The sequence below is a fragment of the Austrofundulus limnaeus genome, unplaced genomic scaffold (genome assembly GCF_001266775.1).
Source record: "Austrofundulus limnaeus strain Quisiro unplaced genomic scaffold, Austrofundulus_limnaeus-1.0 Scaffold146, whole genome shotgun sequence".
In the NCBI taxonomy this organism is placed as follows: Eukaryota; Metazoa; Chordata; class Actinopteri; order Cyprinodontiformes; family Rivulidae; genus Austrofundulus; species Austrofundulus limnaeus.
In genome coordinates this window covers 1177719-1191022 of record NW_013952548.1, presented here as the reverse complement: position 1 = coordinate 1191022, position 13304 = coordinate 1177719, and positions in this window count along the sequence as shown.

Below are 13304 nucleotides of genomic sequence, written 5' to 3'. Positions count from 1 at the left end.
GGGTGGGGGGAGGACCAGGGAGGATGAGTCAACCACTCAACCACTAGATGTCGCTGAAAACAACAAATCATACACACTGTGCCTTTAAACATTTCTTTACTCATATTCATTCTGTTCTCAAACTCTTTTTTTTTCAATCGTTTCTGCCTCCTTCCATCCGTCATCAAAGGCTTTTAGTGTCTCTTTAATTTGCAGCTTCGTCAGTCCCTCCTTTGTCTGCGTGAACACCATCAGTAAAATCTGTACTCTGGTAAAAACTTATGGCGTAGAGAAAACTAATAATGCAGAACCGTGACACGAGTTTATGTCAACACACACACACACATGGCTTTGATGCACTGATGAATGGTTCGCACAGTTAAATGTCAAAGCATGTGTGATGATGGACGATAAAATATTCCATTTAACCCTGGTGGCTGACTGAGAGGCAGAACTGAGCTGATTGTACATGGATATTAGGCTGCATTTTTATGCATAAACATAAATAAAATATGTCACGCTTGAAGTTGGTTAACCTCGTCACACTTTGAACAATCAGGGTTATTGTTTTCTGCAGTGATGCAAAAGTTCGGACCAAGATACAGTCCATCATTTAGTTAGAAACTTCGTCATGATCAGTTGTTTCTCAAAATGCCTACTTTCCATCAGAATGGAGCCCTGCAGCTTTAATTTTGCCTCATTTTGACCAAACCAGACAACAGGATTTGCCAGATACATTAACCTCTCTGAGCGTCCGTCCATTGTTTATCTCTCAGGGTAATTTCTGATAAGACAGTGTCACACCCAAACACTAATGGACATATAGATAAGTACACGCTCAGTAAGTCACAACGGATGTTTAGAAAAGTGGACAAATAAACCAGACAACATTTGCTGACCTTTCTGACTCCAGACATGTCAGAGGTCAGGAGCCTGCTCAGGAAGAGCAGCATTACCGCTTTCAAGTCCAACCCTTTGTACTGATGTTTCATTACTCTGGGCAAGAAAATAAAAACAGCCACCAGGATTTCTGCAGATTTAAAGCATTTTAATTAATTCATCAGAAATATTTGGCTTATTTCCTTGTGTCAAATGTGTCTTTTTTTGTCATATTCCACATGGTTATAAATTTAAAGAGTTTTTTTAATAAGCCTAAAAGACACTGTTAGAAATGAATCTGAAAATTAGTTGGGAAATTAATAAAAAAAAGGTTGAAAAGCTGCTGCAGATGTTTTTCCTAATTTCATAGTTTATAGTATAGCCTGCGTGGTTAATAATGACAAAGAGCAAACACACACAAAGTGCAGTTGAGCTTCAGACAGAGCAGGGTGTGTACAGCTTGTGGTCACCAGAGAGGGATGAGCAATCGCCATCTATGTTCTTGAAATAACTTGATTTATTTCCCTCAAATTGAACACAATTAAATGAGATGACATAGTGTCCATCAGCTGTTATTAGTTCTTACTTTTACTACATTTGTTAAAAATGTGACCAATGCTCTGTGTCCAGTCACACTTTGCTTCTAAGAACAACTGAATGGAGCTTAAGAACAGAAACAGAAACGACTGCATGCTGGTCCTATATTTGGGCCGATGATCAGAACTGATGGGAGTCAAGCATCTGTCCAGATGTGAGTATTGTGTGTCTGCAGTCCACATGTCTGTGTGTTACAGTATTTACTGATGTGGCTCAGGATGTTTGAGTGAACTCGCACAGCTGCCCTCCCCCGAACTGCCAAACAAACTCTGCAACGTGTGTGGACATGTTGGTCCTCTTATTAGTGATGAGCAAGATGTTTCTTTTTCTGCATCCAGACTGAGTCTGTCTGAGACAAAGATTTATAATGAAAATCCTTGACATTTGATCTGAACTCAACAGAGCTTATTTCTCATGATCCATCACTTTTCTGTGACAAAAATTAAATATACTAATTACAAACATGAGATTCTTTTGATTATAAAAGTTTCCTTTAAAAAATCTGAGCTGAGAGCTGTGCTATGTCCTTAATATTATATACATATATACTTATATATACTTATGTGCAGAGGTTTATAGAAACTAAGTACATTTACTTTGTTACAGCACTTAATTGTTTTGATGATTTGTAATTTGGTCAAGTATTTTTAGTTACTTTTACTATCATTTTGTTACATTTAAAAACAAAAATATATACTTTTACTTCTTTACTTTAAAATTTAGCACCTTGTTACAAAATTAAATCTGTCTGAACTTATCATGAAAGGATTTGTTTGTGCACTCTAAAAATGAAGTGGTGAATTTACTCAACCGTGTCAACTGAGTAAATATAAAACAACACTCAATTTACTCACCTTGGTTTAGTGGAACCTGTTTGGTTAGGTAACTTCAATATAGTTCATTTCTTAGAGAGGGAGTATAAATAATTTTATGATTTCTCTCTCCCAATTTTTGTGAACGGTTTTATGACATTTACTGAAGTACTTTTCTCGTCAATGAAACTTATTTTTACCAAAATCATTTTCCGTTAAGGTGCTTTTACTTTAAATTTGTAGACCTCTGCTTATATTTAGCTTGTATGTTTTTGTTCCTTAAGGTGGAGGAATAAATAAATAAATAAATAAACAAATAAATAAATAAATAAATAAATAAATAAAATTAAAGATGTAGAATGTTATGGACTGCATGTAGCCTGCCGTCTTTCATTACAATTTTTTTTTATCTCTCCACAAACGTTTAATTACAAGATCGACAGTTGATACTTTTTACTGACTATAAAGACTACCTGAGTGGTATCATTTAAATAACCCTTCAACAAGAGGACATTTGATCAGTTAGTTCTGTAAAATATTGTATATTAAAACTGCAGAATTGCATTAAGTCTCCGACATGGAAATTATTGTTTAATGACATCTTTTGGATGCATGAAATCAGTAAAAAATGATTAGATTTCTCTAATAAATAACTTTTACAAAGTTGGCTTATGAGGCTCAAATTAAGTAAAATGTTTTCAGGGTTATTAACTGAAAAAAAACTGAAAGAAACTACAGAATCGTCTTTGCTTTTTAAATCTTCTCTTTTTTGAACTTTTTATCACCCAGGGCATAAAAAGACAATGATTCATCCGCCTGGCTGACTTGTCTGTCAACACCCACTTGATGTTCACCCAAACTACCTGGCCCGCAGACACATAAACAGAACCAGTTCAGACTGAAACACGGGTCTTATCACATGAATCAGAGGCTGGATCAGCAGCTTGTACTGATGGAGCACATGTTACATCATGACGGGCTACAGAAGGAAACCTGATTACCTCAGCTGACTTCATGTAATGATGGTGCAGACAAACAAACACCTCTGCTTTTATTCATGGAGACAATGAAAACGACAAACACAGGTGTGTAGATATGGAACAACACAAACACTCAGTGTGCTTTAAAATACTCCAGTGTATGCTGAAGACAGCATCATCAAACACAGGTGTGTGTGTGTTTGTGTGTGTGGCAACAGAAACAAACCTGCAATACTAATAGATTTCTAATTTAGAAATGTATTTTACATCTGAGCAGGTCTGAACACATCAGTGAGTTTCTTGGTTTTGCTTTTAGTACTTTTTATTTAATAATGAAAACTTCACTTGGAATATTTCACCAAATGAAGGAGTAAAATACAGTGACATTGAAATAAACTTTCTGCTTTCAGTTTTTGGCTTTCAGTTTTATTCTCATCTTTTCTGTTCCCCAGCAGTTTGCTGGCATCAGAAGGAAACTAAATGATTTGATCTTTTTGGAAATGTATTCCAAACGCATGGTTTTCACATTCAAAATCTGCTTTAGTCATACCCCTACACACTAGGGCATGGAAACATTTATATACCAAATATTACATAAACCTTAATGACTTTCAGACAAATTTCAGCTTTTAAGTTTAGACATATTTGAAGTTGTTAATTGAGGAAATGTAGCCTACAAACTACCTTCTCATCACTATAAAAACTTCTCAATTTATTCATTTATTTCTTGCATCTACACAACTTTTTCGTTTTGAAATGAATCGGTACTTAAAGACAAAGTTTAAAAACTGTACTCAGGTGTACATCACTTGGCATTTTTACTAAATTTGTTTTTTTTTCCTTCTGGATTTGGATTGCTTTTTGTTGAATTTTCACATTTCTCCCCACAGCCACTGTCTGCTATCAGCCAAGTTGTGTTGCACAGACTCATACTGATACAAAACTGGGTGTACAGACTGTGCTTTGCTCTGGGACACTCTGGTATATGCATCTGCCTGACTTTGCAGTCTCTCCTCTCTGTGACTCACCGCCCAGAAATCCACTCCGGTGGGTCTGCGCTTATTCACCAACATAAAGCAGACATGACAAACCCTGGGCTTCCACTATTATGAGCTCATTGAAAAACAGCTGCCATTTCCTCACAGAGGTCAGAAGAGGGTTTTTTTTAATGTATCAACGTCTCATTATATTCCTCTTGACTGTACAGTATGTCGCCACATCCTGGGTTTCCTCGTCACTCCTGCTTTTAACATTGGTAGAACATTTATTTTCACTTTTTGGTCGTGAAGTGCCAAGGTTTTCTTCATAGCAGGTCAATATGGTGTGGTATAAGGGCCAAAAATTAAGACTATTGTGCAACCAGCAGTGGCTTTATCCGTGTAACAGGAGGCTATATCTATTCCTAAGCCAGCTATTGACCTGATTATTGATGAGTCCGCACCAATAACTGAGAATCTGGCCCTGGTAACTGAGAGGCCGGCACTGGGAAAGGAGGAGACTATTTATTTGCGTTAGCATCAGAGAGGCTAGCGACTATTAGCATGGATAAACTGGTGTTAGCATTGGAGAGGCTAGCAACTAGCATGCCTAGGCTGTTCACCTACGTTATTAAACACAAACGTTTTTGAATGAAGAAAACTATTTCAACAAAAATGGTTGATATACAGAGCAAAATGCTCACAGGTGTTCCTTAGACAGAATTTACTGTTCAACATGACGTCAAGCATAAATTGAACATAAAAATTACTGTGAAGCAGACAGCTACCACCTGAACTAGGCTGTAGTCTATTGGTTGATACTAGAATTTTTTTTTCTTTAGCCAAATTATGAGGAAAAAACAGAACTATCAAGTTAGGGCTTTTTAAAGGGGCAATATCATGTAAAATCAACTTTTTTGAGTTTTATATCATGTTATAATGTTATACTTTCATAAAAAACATGTCCTAAGCCTTGCTTTGACTTATTCATACATGTTTGAGAAATCCTGCAGTGTTTTTATGAAGACATGCTTGAGGAGCAAAACAACAGGTGGGGACCAGAAACGCCCCAGGGATGTCTTTAAGCCGAACTTCCTCATGGCAGAGCACCCCTACTCCCCACCACACACATCCCGCCCATGACTCCTGCAGGCTCTCGGGTGAAAGTGAAAGTGAAACCTAACTGTCTTCTGATCTCTCAACATTAGTTCTCACTCAGTGAAGCTCTTTTCAGATTAAAAATACCTTTGAGGAAATGTATTTTCAGATGCCAAGTAAACTGCATCATGGCAGCCCCCTGCGCGTGCTTAAATGGGTGAGACAGAAGTGGAAGGTGGTTCTTAAAGAGACAGAGGCCAATTTCAAGGCATTTAGAAGAAGTGATGAGAAGATAAGTTTATTTTCTATTTAAACATGAAAACAGCATTTTAATAACAACTAAAGGTGACATAGATACTTTTTTAATGTATAGCATTTAAATATGTGTTTAAATATATGCCTGAGAAGCACATAATATTGGCACTTTAAAGAAAGTTTACTTCATAAACAAAGTTTTTTTTATTTAAAAAAGTTTGTGTAGCAAAGTTAGCAGCCTAAAAATGCTATTTGGTTGTCTCTCCAATGCTAACACCTGCTTGTCCATCCTAGCCTCCAGCCTCTCTGATGCTAACACAAATGAATAGTCTCCTTCTCATTTCCCAGCACCGGCCTCTCAGTTACCATGGCCAGCTGCTCAGTTATTGGTGCCAGCCTGTCATTAATCAGATTAATAACTGACTTAGGAATAGTCATAGCCTCCTGCTACAAGGATGTAGCAACTTCTGGTTGTGTAAAAGTCTTAATTTTGTCCGTCATACAGCATAGAACAATGGTGTATCACTCCAGCAACTTTTGGATCATCTTCAAAGTCTCGATCAAGTAGAATGTGTCCTAAAATTCTAAAGGGAGACATCCGTCGGATGGTCGAACCTCGGATTCAGGAAGAGCAGTGTGGTTTTCGTCCTGGTCGTGGAACATTGGACCAGCTCTACACCCTTAGCAGGGTCCTGGAGGGTACATGGGAGTTCGCCCAACCGGTCTACATGTGTTTTGTGGACTTGGAGAAGGCGTTCGATCGTGTCCCAAGGGGGGCCTTGTGGGGGGTTCTCCGGGAGTATGGGGTACCAGGCCATTTGATACGGGCTGTCAGGTCCTTGTACAACCGGTGTCAGAGTCTGGTCCACATTACCAGCAGTAAGTCGGGCCCGTTTCCAGTGAGAGTTGGACTCCGCCAAGGCTGCCCTTTGTCACCGATTCTGTTCATTACTTTCATGGACAGAATTTCTAGGCGCAGCCGAGGTGTTGAGGGGATCCGTTTTGGTGGCCTTAGGATCGCATCTCTGCTTTTTGCGGATGATGTGGTCCTGTTGGCTTCATCGGAACATGATCTGCAGCTCTCACTGGAGCGGTTCGCGGCCGAGTGCGAAGCGGCCAGGATGAGGCTCAGTGCCTCCAAATCCGAGGCCATGGTCTTGAGCCGGAAAAGGGTAGAGTGCCTTCTCCGGGTCAGGGGGGTCGTCCTGCCTCAAGTGGAGGAGTTTAAGTATCTGGGGATCTTGTTCACGAATGGGGGAAGAAGGGAGCGGGAGGTCGGCAGGCGGATTGGCGCAGCGTCTGCTGTAAAGCGGGCGCTGTACCGGTCCATCGTGGTGAAGAGAGAGCTGAGTCAGAAAGCGAAGCTCTCGATTTACCGGTCGATCTACGTCCCTACCCTCATCTATGGTCATGAGCTTTGGGTCATGACCGAAAGAACGAGGTCCCGGATACAAGTGGCCGAAATGGGTTTCCTCCGCACGGTGGCTGGGCTCTCCCTTAGAGATAGGGTGAGAAGCTCVGTCATCCGGGAGGGACTCAGAGTAGAGCCGCTGCTCCTCCACGTCGAGAGGAGCCAGTTGAGGTGGCTCGGGCATCTGGTAAGGATGTCTCCTGGACGCCTCCCTTGTGAGGTGTTCCGGGCATGTCCCACCAGGAGGAGGCCCCGAGGAAGACCCAGGACACGCTGGAGGGACTGTGTCTCTCGGCTGGCCTGGGAACGCCTTGGAGTTCCCCCGGAGGAGCTGGAAGAAGTGGCTGGGGAGAGGGAGGTCTGGGCCTCCCTTCTGAAGCTGCTGCCCCCGCGACCCGACCCCGGAAATGCAGAAGAAAATGGATGGAATGGACATCCAAAAGGCTGGAACAATCAAAGTTCAAAATCACTGGGTCTGAAATATAACAAAAAATGATATTTCTGTTTTATTGCCTGTTGTACAAGTTTTTTTTTTCGTTTTTTTTTTTTTTTTTTTTTTAGTATTGACAAACCAGTAGTCTCAAACAATGGAACAGACCAAATTAGATTAAGAGAAGAATGTTGGTATTTGGTTTAAAATCTGAAAAATAAATAGTAAAATAAATAAATGAACGCCAACTGAATGTGCTATTTTCTTTTCACTTTCATCTCTGCCTACATTTGCTCCACTTGCTGACGTCTGTGTTGTAATAACAGGGCAAGTCAGCAAGCCTTCACCATTTAAATAAATAATCCTCTTAGCTGAGTCTTTGTGTGTATGTTTTCTTGAATTGTGGGTTTGTGTGCCAGTGTGGGTGTGCGTGCGCTTTTCCTCGCGAGCGTTTCAGACGTTGGAGCATCCTGCTTCTGAAGCGTTGACCCTCCCTGCCCTCTGCGAGGAACACACTGGAAGCACGGCGGTGGACCCATGAAAAAAGGGAAGGCCTTTCCCAGTGTGGTACGGTTAAATGACAGAGCGTGAACGCAGCGGCGGTTAGGGAAAGAAGAACGAAGGGCAAAGAGGAAAAGAAAGTCAGCTGCTTGGACGTGAGCGCAGAGGGAGAGATTCAAAAACCACAACCAGGAGGAGAACAAAGGAGATGAGAAAAAGAAGCAAATATCACATTGTTTAGACTTTGTTCAACACAATGTTAAAAAAAAAAAACACAAATGGGAGGTTATTTTTGTTCAAATGCATATTTTATTTGAATTAAAACCTTTAAGTTCTGTAAATTTTGCTCATTTTTTTCTTACATAACAAAGGCAACAGAGACGTTTGACACATGTGAAGTTTCCTTTTATCTGCTGAGTGTCCACGTACAAAAGCTTTTTTAAATTAGCACTATTCTTTTCTTTTCTAGGAACTAATCTTGGTGTTGATATAAGACTTGCATAAATAACCCCCAGCCCTCCCCCGGTAATGACCCACAGAGGGATCTGAGTGTTTAAGGCAACACTGTGTGAGTCTCTGGTTTGTTATTCCTGGCTTCGATTCATAAAGCCGTTAGTTTCATCAGATCCAGGGCCCCTCACAAGGATCTCACGTTCTCACTGACATCATATGACTGAATCTAAGTGGAGATAAAGTTTACTARAGGAATATGATTAAAGTACAACATAGCTACTATAAAACAGACTGAAAAAGGAGGATTCCTGCGTCCTTCCAGGACAAACCGGTTTATAACTTCAGCTGCGCAGGTGCTTCTGGTTTGTTTCTTCTTATCTTTTCTGTTCTGTCAGGAATTTRTTACAGGATCTAAGTTGTTTGATCTCAGCTAATCATCCTTCAGAGATCTAAATGGGGTTTCTTTAACCTTCAATCTGAAAGAAGTAAAGACTTTTTTGTCCTTTTTTTAATATAGGGGTGCAAATTTGCTGTGATTATTTGTGAGCTTAGCAAAAAAATAATAAAATTCAGGCCTTTTTAACTTTCTTTTGTTTACAAGCCCGTTGTAAACGAGGAAGAGGGTGACGAGATAATGATGGGGGTRGGCGGAAGAAGAAATTAGAGGAGGAGGAGGAGGGAGAAGAGGAGCGAGCCAGATAAGGCAGATGTCTGTAAAAAGGGAAAGCTGAGTGGAGGAGGAAGTTTGGTATAAGAAAAAAAATGGACGAGAACGAGGAAGAGGAGGAGGGACGTTTGAAGTCTGGCAGATGTCTATTTCTTGGAAAGGCTGATGTCATTTGTACCATCCTTCATGAAATACCTGCGGTGTATTTGTACAACAGATTAGAGCAGATTATASTCTCACATTAACAAAATGTATTGTTATTATTTCTTCCTAAACGAAGCAACTAAAAGAGAGATAAATAAGGAGCAAAGAGGAAGAGGACAGAAGATTAGAAGGGAGGCAGAAGATAAAGCAAATTAGCTCTGCTCGTCTTTGATGTTTAAAAAAAACTCCCAAAGGAGAAGTTTGTTTTCTGCCTAGCAACCCTGGCTGGAGGCTAATTAAGTGATTATCTTTGGTCGCAATGCTTAACTCATGAGGTGTAGGTTTTCCTGCCTCACACACACACATTTATTCAGACCCCATGCTGCTGTTATCATGATGTATCATCTGGGTGTAACCTACACACACTRTAGTTACAGTGGACACACACACGCAGTCCTCCACAAACGTTTTGCACTTTAGATGTAAAAGTTCAGAAAAGGCACATCTTTTTTTAGCGAATGCACGGCGGTTGGTGTGATTAAAGGWTTTGGTGAAAGGGATGAGTTAAAACACTGCAGCTCTCAGATCAACTTGGATTATCCAGGCAGGGAGGAGGACGAAACTGATTACAGACGAGAAGAGCAAGAGACAATGGACAGAGAGCAGGGCGGGGACAGTGGCTAAATGAAACATTAAAAAAAAGAAAATGAAGAAAATATATTCAATAAAATCTAGAGAAAGAGAAATGTGGTATGTGTTTTTTTTTTAGGTTGCTTCTTAAGTTGTCAAAAGCTCAGTGAGAATATCCACATTTGGAGAGTTTCCTGTTTCCTAGACTGTCCTTGTAGGGACATGTTCCTGCCAAATACGTAAAGTTCTAGAGACAGAAAGTTTGTGTTCTAGGGTCAAACAGAATGTACTGATCTGTCTAAGTTAGTTTTGTATGAATTACTATGTTGAGACTTCCACCTCAGTCTAAAAAAGGTATTTAGTTGTCATTAGCATCCTCTCTGGTGGTCTTGAAGTTGTTCTCAATGGAGYTGATGTGTAAAAACTTTGTATTAGTTTGGATTTTGACACAGCTATTGTCTACTTGCAGTGGCTTGAGTGAAACAAACAGATGTGTGAAAACAAAAATCACAAAAGAAAAAAAAATAAAAACAGTGGTGGTCATGGAATAAACATCTCCTACACATTGTCTGTTTTCATTTTATTTACTGGGGTTCTTTTGTCTCGACCATAACTTGTTGTTTGTCTCTCAACCTTTCCTAACACAATAAATCACTAACTACTAGTAGAAACAGCAGCATTTTTTTCATGTTTCATTATTACATTATTACATACTTTATTGCAATTTAACCAAGCATGCTGGTTAAAGTGGTTTTGCTGAACGGTCTGTTGAAATCTAATTTCTTGTTCTTTGCTTTGCCTCATACAGAGGGTCTGGACTCTCGGCTATTGAGAAACAATTTCTTGCTGGAGGCGTGGCCTCGGTTGAAGTTTAAAACGATTGGATCTGAATTATCCAGTCACTAACCATTGGCTGTGACGTATGTAGTGCGCCAGCTCGAGTGTGAAGGATGCTAAGCTAGCCGGCATTTGCTTGCACTTTAAACAACCATCCCCTACTGGGAAGAGAGAAGTACCGAGCTGAACGAGATGGCTGTAAATGAGTGCCGCAGGCTTTGTGAGACAACTTTAAAGTGCCTGTGACATGCATATTCTTTACATACAGTCAAAGAAAACATCTTCATATTTAAGAAACTTGGCATAATACAAGTGATTTTGCCAATTTTATCACATAACTTTCAGACTTTTATTTGAACTTGGCTCAATCAAAGTGAAACAGGAAGTGATGTAAAATGGGGGGGGGGGGTTAAATAAAAGAAACACCCTGGTTTTTGTTTATTGAAACAATATGGTTTGAACTCTGACTCTTCTTCCCCTCTCTGATAGAGACTCAAAATAATCTAGAGAAACATCAGAATAGTCTCTACATTCTGGGTTGTTAGCYATTGAAGCAACACTCTGTTTATATGCAGACATTCCCCTTTGACATCACTTCCTGTTTCTTCACGTACAAATATCTCAACAACTGTTCATCACAGCAGCATGAAATGTTATTTGCAATATGTGTTCAATGTTATCATTCCAAAAATGCATTCATACTTATTACAAAAATCTGGGCACGTTAACTTAATTTGAAAGCCTTGTCAACACAAACTGGCTTCATTCACTTCCGCAGCCATCACTAAACTATAGATAATCTGAAAGGTCACAGATTGGTTTAAAACAGATTAAAATTCTATTGGAGAAATCCTTGTCTATGGGAGAAATCCCAGACGGAGCAGAGAAGGGAAACTAGAATTGAGTGGAACTGTAGGAAGGGCCAGGCCACACTGTAAAAAATGAAATGTTGGATTTACTTAACCATGTGATGTGACCTGGTTCCACTTAACTGAGTTGGTCAATTCAAAGCAATATACCAGTTTTTTAACCAAAGAACATGAGCATGTTGCTTTGAATTTACTCAAGTCAGTTAAGTGGAACCATTCACATAACATGGTTAAGTAAATCCAACATTTCATTTTTAGAGTGTAGTTGAAATCATAAGAATTTTTTAAGTTATTCATATTGTGTTCTTGCRTGTATTTTAAGATTTTAAACATATGCAACAAGAAAATCAAACAGCATTTTGTTAATACTCTGATACTTTAGGTTTATATGGTCTACACTAAACAACTAAAACTCATTGGTGAGTAAGGAAATAACTTTGAATCACAGCTTTGCTAAACTGGCAAAAGTCTGTGACCTTTACATGTGCACCCCCTTCCACTCACCCGACGCACAGCAGCAGCAGCACTACTTGTCCTTCTATGGTAGGGAGAAGTTCCTGCAGTTTTCAGAATGTGAAGGGAAGTAATGAATCACACGATAAGCAAAAATGTACTTTTTATTGTCCCAATTTTTGTCTTGCTTGTTTTAACTGCAGGGATGTGAAAGCTGAAACACACAAACAAACTTTCAGTTCAGTGAATTCCCAAAAGTGCCTTGGAGGTTTTAATGTTCTTTCAAGTTACAGTAAAGCACCATAAATTGAATCAGATGCTGTGAACAAACAGAAAACAGGGTTATCTTAGTATACAATTTATTCAGAACACAGGATTCATGGCTTTCATTAGCATCAATGGACAGAGTAGGAGAGAACACGTGCGTGTCGTTGTTAAAGCCTCAGCACGTCTTTTCTCATTTCTTATTGATGTGTCAATCTAAAACTTCAAAAAGTACAAAAAATATTCTTTTTTTTTGTTTGTCTGACAACRCATGTGAGCTGTATACTGTGAACATTTGACAATGCAACAGAACAGCTGAGTGAATGCAACAGAAAAATGAAATAATCAGTTTTTGCTGCTCAAGAAGAGAATTTTTGAGGTAAAAAAAATGTACAAAACAACAATCACAACAGTTCTGAAGTAAAGCAGCTGTTTAGTATTTGAAAGGATCTGACAAAGTGAAGACTTGATGGCTTTGAATTTATGATTTAAACTATATTTTTTTGTATCGTGGCCTGAAATGACCTTTGATGTGAACCGGCACCAACGACAATTAAGTTTATTTCAACACACAATTGTTGACWTTAAAGGGGAGAACGGTTTAAAATAGTGAACACTATTAATTTATGTCCGTGTCTGCAAAATTCAATGATGAACTCTCGTAGAAACTAAGAATCAGAATCTGAGAGGATCTAAAACTTGGGGGGGGGGGGGGGGTCTGACTTTCCCTTTAGAGATCGCCAGAAAAAATGAATGATGACTTTCAGGAATATGGGCAGCTGCTGAGTAAAACAGATATTTAAGACGTAGAGCAATGAACAACATCAAAAGACCTGACCTGATTTATCAGCCCTGGTTCAGTGGATAGGTAGCAAAGAAACAGTGTCCATAATAACAAAGCTCATCTAAAGACGTCCTGATGCATCTCAGTAATCCAAGTAAAAAATCAAAAAGAAAAAAGTTGTATAGGTCTTCTATACGGGACTCTGTACCACAGAGCAGACAGTGTCCCTACAAACCCATGAGCCAGGGAGAAAGGGAAATCACACACACGACAGGCCCTGGAGC